This window comes from Ambystoma mexicanum, chromosome 5p, assembly GCF_040938575.1.
Source record: "Ambystoma mexicanum isolate Mex_15411 chromosome 5p, UKY_AmexF1_1, whole genome shotgun sequence".
Lineage (NCBI taxonomy): Eukaryota > Metazoa > Chordata > Amphibia > Caudata > Ambystomatidae > Ambystoma > Ambystoma mexicanum.
Genome location: NC_090930.1, coordinates 740,465,546 through 740,480,423, shown reverse-complemented (window position 1 = coordinate 740,480,423; position 14,878 = coordinate 740,465,546). Strand labels below are relative to the sequence as shown.

The 14,878-nt window shown below is 38.9% G+C and overlaps 11 non-coding genes across 11 annotated transcripts; 5 read left to right on the top strand and 6 right to left on the bottom strand.

Annotated features, from left to right (window-relative positions):
- Positions 1-2,342: 2,342 nt before the first annotated feature.
- TRNAQ-CUG (transfer RNA glutamine (anticodon CUG)) lies at positions 2,343-2,414 on the top strand. Its single transcript has one exon. It is a non-coding gene; the product is annotated as a tRNA-Gln (tRNA).
- A 913-nt stretch (positions 2,415-3,327) lies between these two features.
- On the bottom strand, positions 3,328-3,399 carry TRNAQ-UUG (transfer RNA glutamine (anticodon UUG)). Its single transcript has one exon. It is a non-coding gene; the product is annotated as a tRNA-Gln (tRNA).
- A 259-nt stretch (positions 3,400-3,658) lies between these two features.
- On the top strand, positions 3,659-3,730 carry TRNAQ-CUG (transfer RNA glutamine (anticodon CUG)). Its single transcript has one exon. It is a non-coding gene; the product is annotated as a tRNA-Gln (tRNA).
- Positions 3,731-4,611: 881 nt separating this feature from the next.
- Positions 4,612-4,683, bottom strand: TRNAQ-UUG (transfer RNA glutamine (anticodon UUG)). The gene has a single exon. It is a non-coding gene; the product is annotated as a tRNA-Gln (tRNA).
- A 2,354-nt stretch (positions 4,684-7,037) lies between these two features.
- Positions 7,038-7,109, top strand: TRNAQ-CUG (transfer RNA glutamine (anticodon CUG)). The gene has a single exon. It is a non-coding gene; the product is annotated as a tRNA-Gln (tRNA).
- Positions 7,110-8,022: 913 nt separating this feature from the next.
- Positions 8,023-8,094, bottom strand: TRNAQ-UUG (transfer RNA glutamine (anticodon UUG)). The gene has a single exon. It is a non-coding gene; the product is annotated as a tRNA-Gln (tRNA).
- A 1,211-nt stretch (positions 8,095-9,305) lies between these two features.
- TRNAQ-UUG (transfer RNA glutamine (anticodon UUG)) lies at positions 9,306-9,377 on the bottom strand. Its single transcript has one exon. It is a non-coding gene; the product is annotated as a tRNA-Gln (tRNA).
- Positions 9,378-11,716: 2,339 nt separating this feature from the next.
- TRNAQ-CUG (transfer RNA glutamine (anticodon CUG)) lies at positions 11,717-11,788 on the top strand. The gene has a single exon. It is a non-coding gene; the product is annotated as a tRNA-Gln (tRNA).
- A 913-nt stretch (positions 11,789-12,701) lies between these two features.
- Positions 12,702-12,773, bottom strand: TRNAQ-UUG (transfer RNA glutamine (anticodon UUG)). Its single transcript has one exon. It is a non-coding gene; the product is annotated as a tRNA-Gln (tRNA).
- A 259-nt stretch (positions 12,774-13,032) lies between these two features.
- TRNAQ-CUG (transfer RNA glutamine (anticodon CUG)) lies at positions 13,033-13,104 on the top strand. The gene has a single exon. It is a non-coding gene; the product is annotated as a tRNA-Gln (tRNA).
- An 881-nt stretch (positions 13,105-13,985) lies between these two features.
- Positions 13,986-14,057, bottom strand: TRNAQ-UUG (transfer RNA glutamine (anticodon UUG)). The gene has a single exon. It is a non-coding gene; the product is annotated as a tRNA-Gln (tRNA).
- Between the last annotated feature and the right edge of the window lie 821 nt (positions 14,058-14,878).

Sequence of the window (14,878 nt, the reverse complement as noted above, 5' to 3'; positions counted from 1 at the left end):
AATCAGAAATGGCAATATAGAGCACATTTACAATTTTTACAGATTCATAGTCCCAATTGACTGATATCATACAAACACAGCGATGTTGTCGATTGACGTTGTGCTATAGCAATCTCTGTGCTTTATAGAGCATGTAGATCAAATTCTTCCTCTTGAGGCATATGATTAAGCAATATTAAATATTGTTTCTGACTGCCTCTGTTTTGGCATAATGAAGTTCAGCATTTGCGGAAGTATTTAGGTTCCATGGTCTAATGGTTAGTAGGCTGGACTCTGAATTTAGTAATCTGACATGTTATAGCTATATTTTATTTTCCTTTGGGTGTATTGTCATTTTATGCACATAGATTTCCTAGCAGTGGCTGTGATGAATAGTTCAATTTGATAGCAGCTTCCTTTTGAGAATTTGAAAAAAAAAGAATTAAATAGTCTCTCTGGATGACTCTGCTTTGATTTCTATGTGCACATCCCTTTTGCGTTTCAGAGGGATTGACCAACATACACAACAGTGCTTGGAAGACCTCTTCCTCCCATGGCATGTAAAGCTAACCTCTCTCCTACCGTGTGTTTTTTTACTTTTTAACTTCCCCTTCCGAGTCATGATCATGTAACTGAATTTACATTTTTAGATTTTAACTGCAGTAGTTGCTTGTTTTTCATTTTTATTTTTTGTGTACGCATACATCCCTTTTTGTGGGGAGGGGGGAGTGATGTCTGTTTACTTATATTAGCTAATATAGGTCATTTTATGTCCGCTTACAATATGTGTCAGGATTTTTTATGTCGTTTCCAATCAATGTCTAATATCAAGTGGTTTGCAGCAGTCATACAAAGGCACGTAACACCCCCAAAACACCTACATAAGTTAGAAATACTCCGGAAGAGTACTCAGTTTATGAAAAGGCGGTGAATCCCAAATAGAACTGTAAATGTAAGCTAGCAAGCAGACTGTGCACCCCTGTTTGGAACTATGACCTGTGTGTTGCCCTCTATTAACAGAACAATGTAACTGCAGCCCATGTCACATAAAATAGAAAGTAGAGATTATGCAAATTAACTCCCAGAAGAGCCTGGTGTCAGCCCAAAAGGTGTCATGCTTTTCACACCAAGAAACATCCACACATAGATCCCTGCGAACCTCAAAAACGTACAGGAAACCCTGTCCAGCGCTTTGCTCCCAGAGGAGATAAGGTTGAAAAACCACCCTATGTTAAAAGTGTCCATAATCCATGCCAGCTGCCCTGTCTATAGAACCTGGCCGTTCGGGGCCTAGGGGCATGAGTGGAAGGGTTTAACCTGCCTGGGTTCTTGGGCATGGTTTCATCATGCCTCAGTTTACAATGGCACTCTGCCACTTTGTCAGGCTTTAAAGAAGCCTGACTCCTGCAGAGCAAAAGATCTGATTATTTCCTTACATGTTTTGTACGTAAGAATGCGGATGGTGCTCTGAGCCTCCTATGGTGGTTATTAAGCATGGTATACATACCATAGCATGTAACTGTGCCTACAAATGGAACATTTTGTTCATTTATTAGGGAGTTGTGAAAATGGCAAAATCAAATTGCCATTACTGACACAGACCAGCTGCCGCTGTCCGGACATTTCGTCGAAAGACATTTCGTCGAAAGACATTTGGTCGACGTAATTTGGTCGAAAGCCAAATGGTCGTTTTTTTTATTTATTTATATATATATTTTTTAGGTTGTAGTTTAGGGAAAAAAAGGGGTTTTTAGAAAAAAAGGGGGTTGGGGGGACCCCCCCAAACCCCCCCCCCCAAAAAAATGTGAAAATAAAAAACAAAGCAATTCGACCATTTGGTTTTCGACCAAATGGTTTCGACCAATTGTCCTGTCGACAAATTTTTTTCGACGAAATGTCTGGCAACCCAGCTGCCGACTGTTGCTATTGACAGGAGTTCCAGGTGTATAAACTGAGGAGATCACCAGTTCAATTACCTGTGAACGCATTTTGAAGCTCATTCACAACCAGTTCATGCCCGTTCTCTCCATTTTGGCTTTCTGGCTGGCCGAGGGGCCCTTCAGTAATGTTCTTTGCTAACCATTACACCATGGGCCCCTTGCTGGTGCAACCTGACAGAGTTGTAACAGAAATGAGAATCGAGATCTCATGCATCATTTTAACAAACTCATATTCCTAGCCCACGGATATTATGCAAATGTGGAACTGTTTAGTTGGTTGTTGCGCAATAGCAAACTCTTTGCTTTACAGCTCATTTGGATAGGATTCTTCCTCTGGAGGCATAAGATAAAAGAATATTGCATACATTCTCTAAAAGGCTCTTTTTTTTCTGCAATGACGTTCATCATGTCACTAAGTATGTAGGTTCCATGGTGTAATGGTTAGCACTCTGGACTCTGAATCCAGCGATCCGAGTTCAAATCTCGGTGGGACCTTGGGAATTACTGTGTTTGTTTTCCTCTCAGTGTCTTGTTTTAATAGCAATGACGCTGCTGTGTCGCCCACTTTCATAGCATTATTCCCTGGGTGCATTTGAAAAAAGAAATATTTTCCATGGATGACGCTCTTTAGCCACAATGAAACCCACCACTTTCTGTGGTGTGAAAGACCCATGGTGTAATGGTAGCACCCTGGAGGTTGAATCCAATAATTTGCATTCAAATCTCTGTAAGAGTTTACCATCAGTCGAACCTTTCCCTTATCGTTTATTGTGGATGTCTTCTTTGAAGAAAGGTATGATCCAACTAAAGTAAGTACATTCACGAATGGGCCCTTGGTCGGTACAAACAGTATTTATACACCTCAGGCCTTTTGTGAATTAAGAAAAGTGTGTTCTTCGTTCTATTTTTCATCTCAAACTGATAACTTCATTTTACAAACATGTAAAGACTGTTAAGACGCTTGATTAATATCATTGATTCTGAATGTGGTCGCTTTTCATAGGATTAACCCTTTAACAATTTTGAAAGAGAATGGCGATACAATAGAGCTGCTTTTCCCAAAATGGTATTATTAATGTTGTTGCTGCATCTTCAAGTAAAAAGAGAATCCATTGGGTCACAGATTGAGCATGTTTCTTAACATTGAGTTAAGTTTGAAAATTTCAAATCTTTTATGTATGTTTCCGATGCAGATCTGCCCATCGACTCAGAATGACCTCACTGTTCATACATTTAAAAAAAATGCATAAAGTTTAAGGTGCTAGGCACAAAAGTGGATTTTTATGAAAAGTTATGCCAGAGAGTGAGAGCGAAAATGAATACCCTACACCACTAACCTTATGAATATTACTATCTTTGGCCTATAATTTAAGACAACAAGGAGACAAAGTGTGTTAGAGCAAGAGAGAGGTTCCACCGAGACTTGAACTCGGATCGCTGGATTCAAAGTCCAAAGTGCTAACCATTACACCATGGAACCCTTGTTGAGCAGAGCTTCATAAGGGCAATGAGAATATAGGGCACAGTCAAGATTTTTACTGACCTATAGTAACCGTTTACTGATATTATATCGAAGCAGCACTGTTGCTGTTGGATGCTGTGCAATCGCAAAGTATTGGCTTCATGTCTCATTTGGATCAAATTCTTCCTCTGGAGTCTAATGATATAGGAATATTACATATTTTCTCTGATGTGCTCTGTTTTTCCAGAATGAAGTGCATCATGCTACTGAATATGTGGGTTCCATGGTGTAATTTTTAGCACTCTGGACTCTGAATCCAGCGATCCGAGTTCAAGTCTCGGTGGGACCTTGGGGCTGCTTCTCTTTTAGAGTTGCCTTTCATTTGCAGATAGATATAACAGCAATAGCTTTGCTTTACAGCCCACTTTGATGGCAGTCTTCTTTGACCAAAGAATATTAATAGTTTCTGGGGATGACTCTCTTTTGCCACAAAGAAACTGCCCACTCTCATATCTCCAAAGCTCCAAGGTATAATGGCTATTAAACTGGCTTTTGATCTCAGCGATTTGCATTGAAAGCCCAGGAGGCCCCTAAAATCAGTTGAATTGTTTCCTGATAATTTAGAGTTTATTTCTTCTTTCGAGAAAGGTGTGATCCAAATAAAGTAAGTACATTTAAACAAGGGCACTTGATCAGTAAATGCACTACTTTCTAGAACTCATAACTCTTGTAAGTTATAAAAAGTTTGCTCTCCATACAGTTTGTCAACTCAAAGAATTACATTTTTTACACATTTAATAAGACCATCAAATTGCTTGAAACATAGGAATGATTGTGAAAGTGAATATGATTCACCAAAATAATTGTATAACATTTTTTAATGTTAATAAAATAGGGCTTTTTCCAATCTTTTCACATCAATGTTGTTTCTGCATGTTCCAGTGAGCAGAGAATCTACTGCACATAGTGTGTACATTTTTCTTTTCATAGAGTTAAGGTTGGACATTATTCATCTGTGGAAAATGTTTCTGAGAGATATCTGGGTGCCCACTCTGATTGACCTTAGGGATTGTACATTAACGATATGTAGTTGCATCACTGTATTGGTATCAGGCACCAAAGTGCATTTAAATGTAATGTCGTGCAGAGAGAGTCGACTGAACTTCTGAATATTAACTCTGTTGAATTGTAATTTGAGAAATTAGAAAATGGAGTGTAAGAGCAAGATAACGGTCCCACCGAGACTTGAACTCGGATCGTTGGATTCAAAGTCCAAAGTGCTAACCATTACACCATGGAACCCTTGCAAGATGCACCTGAGAGCGATGAATCAGAAATGGCAATATAGAGCACATTTACAATTTTTACAGATTCATAGTCCCAATTGACTGATATCATACAAACACAGCGATGTTGTCGATTGACGTTGTGCTATAGCAATCTCTGTGCTTTATAGAGCATGTAGATCAAATTCTTCCTCTTGAGGCATATGATTAAGCAATATTAAATATTGTTTCTGACTGCCTCTGTTTTGGCATAATGAAGTTCAGCATTTGCGGAAGTATTTAGGTTCCATGGTCTAATGGTTAGTAGGCTGGACTCTGAATTTAGTAATCTGACATGTTATAGCTATATTTTGTTTTCCTTTGGGTGTATTGTCATTTTATGCACATAGATTTCCTAGCAGTGGCTGTGATGAATAGTTCAATTTGATAGCAGCTTCCTTTTGAGAATTTGAAAAAAAAAGAATTAAATAGTCTCTCTGGATGACTCTGCTTTGATTTCTATGTGCACATCCCTTTTGCGTTTCAGAGGGATTGACCAACATACACAACAGTGCTTGGAAGACCTCTTCCTCCCTCATGGCATGTAAAGCTAACCTCTCGCCTACCGTGTGTTTTTTTACTTTTTAACTTCCCCTTCCGAGTCATGATCATGTAACTGAATTTACATTTTTAGATTTTAACTGCAGTAGTTGCTTGTTTTTCATTTTTATTTTTTGTGTACGCATACATCCCTTTTTGTGGGGAGGGGGGAGTGATGTCTATTTACTTATATTAGCTAATATAGGTCATTTTATGTCCGCTTACAATATGTGTCAGGATTTTTTATGTCGTTTCCAATCAATGTCTAATATCAAGTGGTTTGCAGCAGTCATACAAAGGCACGTAACACCCCCAAAACACCTACATAAGTTAGAAATACTCCGGAAGAGTACTCAGTTTATGAAAAGGCGGTGAATCCCAAATAGAACTGTAAATGTAAGCTAGCAAGCAGACTGTGCACCCCTGTTTGGAACTATGACCTGTGTGTTGCCCTCTATTAACAGAACAATGTAACTGCAGCCCATGTCACATAAAATAGAAAGTAGAGATTATGCAAATTAACTCCCAGAAGAGCCTGGTGTCACCCCAAAAGGTGTCATGCTTTTCACACCAAGAAACATCCACACATAGATCCCTGCGAACCTCAAAAACGTACGGGAAACCCTGTCCAGCGCTTTGCTCCCAGAGGAGATAAGGTTGAAAAACCACCCTATGTTAAAAGTGTCCATAATCCATGCCAGCTGCCCTGTCTATAGGCCTAGGGGCATGAGTGGAAGGGTTTAACCTGCCTGGGTTCTTGGGCATGGTTTCATCATGCCTCAGTTTACAATGGCACTCTGCCACTTTGTCAGGCTTTAAAGAAGCCTGACTCCTGCAGAGCAAAAGATCTGATTATTTCCTTACATGTTTTGTACGTAAGAATGCGGATGGTGCTCTGAGCCTCCTATTGTGGTTATTAAGCATGGTATACATACCATAGCATGTAACGGTGCCTACAAATGAAACATTTTGTTCATTTATTAGGGAGTTGTGAAAATGGCAAAATCAAATTGCCATTACTGACACAGACCAGCTGCCGCTGTCCGGACATTTTGTCGAAAGACATTTCGTCGAAAGACATTTGGTCGACGTAATTTGGTCGAAAGCCAAATGGTCGATTTTTTTATTTATTTATATATATATTTTTTAGGTTGTAGTTTAGGGAAAAAAAGGGGTTTTTAGAAAAAAAGGGGGTTGGGGGGACCCCCCCAAACCCACCCCCAAAAAAAAATGTGAAAATAAAAAACAAAGCAATTCGACCATTTGGTTTTCGACCAAATGGTTTCGACCAATTGTCCTGTCGACAAATTTTTTTCGACGAAATGTCTGGCAACCCAGCTGCCGACTGTTGCTATTGACAGGAGTTCCAGGTGTATAAACTGAGGAGATCACCAGTTCAATTACCTGTGAACGCATTTTGAAGCTCATTCACAACCAGTTCATGCCCGTTCTCTCCATTTTGGCTTTCTGGCTGGCCGAGGGGCCCTTCAGTAATGTTCTTTGCTAACCATTACACCATGGGCCCCTTGCTGGTGCAACCTGACAGAGTTGTAACAGAAATGAGAATCGAGATCTCATGCATCATTTTAACAAACTCATATTCCTAGCCCACGGATATTATGCAAATGTGGAACTGTTTAGTTGGTTGTTGCGCAATAGCAAACTCTTTGCTTTACAGCTCATTTGGATAGGATTCTTCCTCTGGAGGCATAAGATAAAAGAATATTGCATACATTCTCTAAAAGGCTCTTTTTTTGCTGCAATGACGTTCATCATGTCACTAAGTATGTAGGTTCCATGGTGTAATGGTTAGCACTCTGGACTCTGAATCCAGCGATCCGAGTTCAAATCTCGGTGGGACCTTGGGAATTACTGTGTTTGTTTTCCTCTCAGTGTCTTGTTTTAATAGCAATGACGCTGCTGTGTCGCCCACTTTCATAGCATTATTCCCTGGGTGCATTTGAAAAAAGAAAGATGTTCCATGGATGACGCTCTTTAGCCACAATGAAACCCACCACTTTCTGTGGTGTGAAAGACCTATGGTGTAATGGTAGCACCCTGGAGGTTGAATCCAATAATTTGCATTCAAATCTCTGTAAGAGTTTACCATCAGTCGAACCTTTCCATTATCGTTTATTGTGGATGTCTTCTTTGAAGAAAGGTATGATCCAACTAAAGTAAGTACATTCACGAATGGGCCCTTGGTCGGTACAAACAGTATTTATACACCTCAGGCCTTTTGTGAATTAAGAAAAGTGTGTTCTTCGTTCTATTTTTCATCTCAAACTGATACCTTCATTTTACAAACATGTAAAGACTGTTAAGACGCTTGATTAATATCATTGATTCTGAATGTGGTCGCTTTTCATAGGATTAACCCTTTAACAATTTTGAAAGAGAATGGCGATACAATAGAGCTGCTTTTCCCAAAATGGTATTATTAATGTTGTTGCTGCATCTTCAAGTAAAAAGAGAATCCATTGGGTCACAGATTGAGCATGTTTCTTAACATTGAGTTAAGTTTGAAAATTTCAAATCTTTTATGTATGTTTCCGATGCAGATCTGCCCATCGACTCAGAATGACCTCACTGTTCATACATTTAAAAAAAATGCATAAAGGTTAAGGTGCTAGGCACAAAAGTGGATTTTTATGAAAAGTTATGCCAGAGAGTGAGAGCGAAAATGAATACCCTACACCACTAACCTTATGAATATTACTATCTTTGGCCTATAATTTAAGACAACAAGGAGACAAAGTGTGTTAGAGCAAGAGAGAGGTTCCACCGAGACTTGAACTCGGATCGCTGGATTCAAAGTCCAAAGTGCTAACCATTACACCATGGAACCCTTGTTGAGCAGAGCTTCATAAGGGCAATGAGAATATAGGGCACAGTCAAGATTTTTACTGACCTATAGTAACCGTTTACTGATATTATATCGAAGCAGCACTGTTGCTGTTGGATGCTGTGCAATCGCAAAGTATTGGCTTCATGTCTCATTTGGATCAAATTCTTCCTCTGGAGTCTAATGATATAGGAATATTACATATTTTCTCTGATGTGCTCTGTTTTTCCAGAATGAAGTGCATCATGCTACTGAATATGTGGGTTCCATGGTGTAATGGTTAGCACTCTGGACTCTGAATCCAGCGATCCGAGTTCAAGTCTCGTGGGACCTTGGGGCTGCTTCTCTTTTAGAGTTGCCTTTCATTTGCAGATAGATATAACAGCAATAGCTTTGCTTTACAGCCCACTTTGATGGCAGTCTTCTTTGACCAAAGAATATTAATAGTTTCTGGGGATGACTCTCTTTTGCCACAAAGAAACTGCCCACTCTCATATCTCCAAAGCTCCAAGGTATAATGGCTATTAAACTGGCTTTTGATCTCAGCGATTTGCATTGAAAGCCCAGGAGGCCCCTAAAATCAGTTGAATTGTTTCCTGATAATTTAGAGTTTATTTCTTCTTTCGAGAAAGGTGTGATCCAAATAAAGTAAGTACATTTAAACAAGGGCACTTGATCAGTAAATGCACTACTTTCTAGAACTCATAACTCTTGTAAGTTATAAAAAGTTTGCTCTCCATACAGTTTGTCAACTCAAAGAATTACATTTTTTACACATTTAATAAGACCATCAAATTGCTTGAAACATAGGAATGATTGTGAAAGTGAATATGATTCACCAAAATAATTGTATAACATTTTTTAATGTTAATAAAATAGGGCTTTTTCCAATCTTTTCACATCAATGTTGTTTCTGCATGTTCCAGTGAGCAGAGAATCTACTGCACATAGTGTGTACATTTTTCTTTTCATAGAGTTAAGGTTGGACATTATTCATCTGTGGAAAATGTTTCTGAGAGATATCTGGGTGCCCACTCTGATTGACCTTAGGGATTGTACACTAACGATATGTAGTTGCATCACTGTATTGGTATCAGGCACCAAAGTGCATTTAAATGTAATGTCGTGCAGAGAGAGTCGACTGAACTTCTGAATATTAACTCTGTTGAATTGTAATTTGAGAAATTAGAAAATGGAGTGTAAGAGCAAGATAACGGTCCCACAGAGACTTGAACTCGGATCGTTGGATTCAAAGTCCAAAGTGCTAACCATTACACCATGGAACCCTTGCAAGATGCACCTGAGAGCGATGAATCAGAAATGGCAATATAGAGCACATTTACAATTTTTACAGATTCATAGTCCCAATTGACTGATATCATACAAACACAGCGATGTTGTCGATTGACGTTGTGCTATAGCAATCTCTGTGCTTTATAGAGCATGTAGATCAAATTCTTCCTCTTGAGGCATATGATTAAGCAATATTAAATATTGTTTCTGACTGCCTCTGTTTTGGCATAATGAAGTTCAGCATTTGCGGAAGTATTTAGGTTCCATGGTCTAATGGTTAGTAGGCTGGACTCTGAATTTAGTAATCTGACATGTTATAGCTATATTTTGTTTTCCTTTGGGTGTATTGTCATTTTATGCACATAGATTTCCTAGCAGTGGCTGTGATGAATAGTTCAATTTGATAGCAGCTTCCTTTTGAGAATTTGAAAAAAAAAGAATTAAATAGTCTCTCTGGATGACTCTGCTTTGATTTCTATGTGCACATCCCTTTTGCGTTTCAGAGGGATTGACCAACATACACAACAGTGCTTGGAAGACCTCTTCCTCCCTCATGGCATGTAAAGCTAACCTCTCTCCTACCGTGTGTTTTTTTACTTTTTAACTTCCCCTTCCGAGTCATGATCATGTAACTGAATTTACATTTTTAGATTTTAACTGCAGTAGTTGCTTGTTTTTCATTTTTATTTTTTGTGTACGCATACATCCCTTTTTGTGGGGAGGGGGGAGTGATGTCTGTTTACTTATATTAGCTAATATAGGTCATTTTATGTCCGCTTACAATATGTGTCAGGATTTTTTATGTCGTTTCCAATCAATGTCTAATATCAAGTGGTTTGCAGCAGTCATACAAAGGCACGTAACACCCCCAAAACATCTACATAAGTTAGAAATACTCCGGAAGAGTACTCAGTTTATGAAAAGGCGGTGAATCCCAAATAGAACTGTAAATGTAAGCTAGCAAGCAGACTGTGCACCCCTGTTTGGAACTATGACCTGTGTGTTGCCCTCTATTAACAGAACAATGTAACTGCAGCCCATGTCACATAAAATAGAAAGTAGAGATTATGCAAATTAACTCCCAGAAGAGCCTGGTGTCACCCCAAAAGGTGTCATGCTTTTCACACCAAGAAACATCCACACATAGATCCCTGCGAACCTCAAAAACGTACAGGAAACCCTGTCCAGCGCTTTGCTCCCAGAGGAGATAAGGTTGAAAAACCACCCTATGTTAAAAGTGTCCATAATCCATGCCAGCTGCCCTGTCTATAGGCCTAGGGGCATGAGTGGAAGGGTTTAACCTGCCTGGGTTCTTGGGCATGGTTTCATCATGCCTCAGTTTACAATGGCACTCTGCCACTTTGTCAGGCTTTAAAGAAGCCTGACTCCTGCAGAGCAAAAGATCTGATTATTTCCTTACATGTTTTGTACGTAAGAATGCGGATGGTGCTCTGAGCCTCCTATGGTGGTTATTAAGCATGGTATACATACCATAGCATGTAACTGTGCCTACAAATGGAACATTTTGTTCATTTATTAGGGAGTTGTGAAAATGGCAAAATCAAATTGCCATTACTGACACAGACCAGCTGCCGCTGTCCGGACATTTCGTCGAAAGACATTTCGTCGACGTAATTTGGTCGAAAGCCAAATGGTCGATTTTTTTATTTATTTATATATATATTTTTTAGGTTGTAGTTTAGGGAAAAAAAGGGGTTTTTAGAAAAAAAGGGGGTTGGGGGGACCCCCCCAAACCCCCCCCCAAAAAAAAATGTGAAAATAAAAAACAAAGCAATTCGACCATTTGGTTTTCGACCAAATGGTTTCGACCAATTGTCCTGTCGACAAATTTTTTTCGACGAAATGTCTGGCAACCCAGCTGCCGACTGTTGCTATTGACAGGAGTTCCAGGTGTATAAACTGAGGAGATCACCAGTTCAATTACCTGTGAACGCATTTTGAAGCTCATTCACAACCAGTTCATGCCCGTTCTCTCCATTTTGGCTTTCTGGCTGGCCGAGGGCCCCTTCAGTAATGTTCTTTGCTAACCATTACACCATGGGCCCCTTGCTGGTGCAACCTGACAGAGTTGTAACAGAAATGAGAATCGAGATCTCATGCATCATTTTAACAAACTCATATTCCTAGCCCACGGATATTATGCAAATGTGGAACTGTTTAGTTGGTTGTTGCGCAATAGCAAACTCTTTGCTTTACAGCTCATTTGGATAGGATTCTTCCTCTGGAGGCATAAGATAAAAGAATATTGCATACATTCTCTAAAAGGCTCTTTTTTTGCTGCAATGACGTTCATCATGTCACTAAGTATGTAGGTTCCATGGTGTAATGGTTAGCACTCTGGACTCTGAATCCAGCGATCCGAGTTCAAATCTCGGTGGGACCTTGGGAATTACTGTATTTGTTTTCCTCTCAGTGTCTTGTTTTAATAGCAATGACGCTGCTGTGTCGCCCACTTTCATAGCATTATTCCCTGGGTGCATTTGAAAAAAGAAAAATTTTCCATGGATGACGCTCTTTAGCCACAATGAAACCCACCACTTTCTGTGGTGTGAAAGACCTATGGTGTAATGGTAGCACCCTGGAGGTTGAATCCAATAATTTGCATTCAAATCTCTGTAAGAGTTTACCATCAGTCGAACCTTTCCATTATCGTTTATTGTGGATGTCTTCTTTGAAGAAAGGTATGATCCAACTAAAGTAAGTACATTCACGAATGGGCCCTTGGTCGGTACAAACAGTATTTATACACCTCAGGCCTTTTGTGAATTAAGAAAAGTGTGTTCTTCGTTCTATTTTTCATCTCAAACTGATACCTTCATTTTACAAACATGTAAAGACTGTTAAGACGCTTGATTAATATCATTGATTCTGAATGTGGTCGCTTTTCATAGGATTAACCCTTTAACAATTTTGAAAGAGAATGGCGATACAATAGAGCTGCTTTTCCCAAAATGGTATTATTAATGTTGTTGCTGCATCTTCAAGTAAAAAGAGAATCCATTGGGTCACAGATTGAGCATGTTTCTTAACATTGAGTTAAGTTTGAAAATTTCAAATCTTTTATGTATGTTTCCGATGCAGATCTGCCCATCGACTCAGAATGACCTCACTGTTCATACATTTAAAAAAAATGCATAAAGGTTAAGGTGCTAGGCACAAAAGTGGATTTTTATGAAAAGTTATGCCAGAGAGTGAGAGCGAAAATGAATACCCTACACCACTAACCTTATGAATATTACTATCTTTGGTCTATAATTTAAGACAACAAGGAGACAAAGTGTGTTAGAGCAAGAGAGAGGTTCCACCGAGACTTGAACTCGGATCGCTGGATTCAAAGTCCAAAGTGCTAACCATTACACCATGGAACCCTTGTTGAGCAGAGCTTCATAAGGGCAATGAGAATATAGGGCACAGTCAAGATTTTTACTGACCTATAGTAACTGTTTACTGATATTATATCGAAGCAGCACTGTTGCTGTTGGATGCTGTGCAATCGCAAAGTATTGGCTTCATGTCTCATTTGGATCAAATTCTTCCTCTGGAGTCTAATGATATAGGAATATTACATATTTTCTCTGATGTGCTCTGTTTTTCCAGAATGAAGTGCATCATGCTACTGAATATGTGGGTTCCATGGTGTAATGGTTAGCACTCTGGACTCTGAATCCAGCGATCCGAGTTCAAGTCTCGGTGGGACCTTGGGGCTGCTTCTCTTTTAGAGTTGCCTTTCATTTGCAGATAGATATAACAGCAATAGCTTTGCTTTACAGCCCACTTTGATGGCAGTCTTCTTTGACCAAAGAATATTAATAGTTTCTGGGGATGACTCTCTTTTGCCACAAAGAAACTGCCCACTCTCATATCTCCAAAGCTCCAAGGTATAATGGCTATTAAACTGGCTTTTGATCTCAGCGATTTGCATTGAAAGCCCAGGAGGCCCCTAAAATCAGTTGAATTGTTTCCTGATAATTTAGAGTTTATTTCTTCTTTCGAGAAAGGTGTGATCCAAATAAAGTAAGTACATTTAAACAAGGGCACTTGATCAGTAAATGCACTACTTTCTAGAACTCATAACTCTTGTAAGTTATAAAATGTTTGCTCTCCATACAGTTTGTCAACTCAAAGAATTACATTTTTTACACATTTAATAAGACCATCAAATTGCTTGAAACATAGGAATGATTGTGAAAGTGAATATGATTCACCAAAATAATTGTATAACATTTTTTAATGTTAATAAAATAGGGCTTTTTCCAATCTTTTCACATCAATGTTGTTTCTGCATGTTCCAGTGAGCAGAGAATCTACTGCACATAGTGTGTACATTTTTCTTTTCATAGAGTTAAGGTTGGACATTATTCATCTGTGGAAAATGTTTCTGAGAGATATCTGGGTGCCCACTCTGATTGACCTTAGGGATTGTACATTAACGATATGTAGTTGCATCACTGTATTGGTATCAGGCACCAAAGTGCATTTAAATGTAATGTCGTGCAGAGAGAGTCGACTGAACTTCTGAATATTAACTCTGTTGAATTGTAATTTGAGAAATTAGAAAATGGAGTGTAAGAGCAAGATAACGGTCCCACCGAGACTTGAACTCGGATCGTTGGATTCAAAGTCCGAAGTGCTAACCATTACACCATGGAACCCTTGCAAGATGCACCTGAGAGCGTTGAATCAGAAATGGCAATATAGAGCACATTTACAATTTTTACAGATTCATAGTCCCAATTGACTGATATCATACAAACACAGCGATGTTGTCGATTGACGTTGTGCTATAGCAATCTCTGTGCTTTATAGAGCATGTAGATCAAATTCTTCCTCTTGAGGCATATGATTAAGCAATATTAAATATTGTTTCTGACTGCCTCTGTTTTGGCATAATGAAGTTCAGCATTTGCGGAAGTATTTAGGTTCCATGGTCTAATGGTTAGTAGGCTGGACTCTGAATTTAGTAATCTGACATGTTATAGCTATATTTTGTTTTCCTTTGGGTGTATTGTCATTTTATGCACATAGATTTCCTAGCAGTGGCTGTGATGAATAGTTCAATTTGATAGCAGCTTCCTTTTGAGAATTTGAAAAAAAAAGAATTAAATAGTCTCTCTGGATGACTCTGCTTTGATTTCTATGTGCACATCCCTTTTGCATTTCAGAGGGATTGACCAACATACACAACAGTGCTTGGAAGACCTCTTCCTCCCTCATGGCATGTAAAGCTAACCTCTCTCCTACCGTGTGTTTTTTTACTTTTTAACTTCCCCTTCCGAGTCATGATCATGTAACTGAATTTACATTTTTAGATTTTAACTGCAGTAGTTGCTTGTTTTTCATTTTTATTTTTTGTGTACGCATACATCCCTTTTTGTGGGGAGGGGGGAGTGATGTCTGTTTACTTATATTAGCTAATATAGGTCATTTTATGTCCGCTTACAATATGTGTCAGGATTTTTTATGTCGTTTCCAA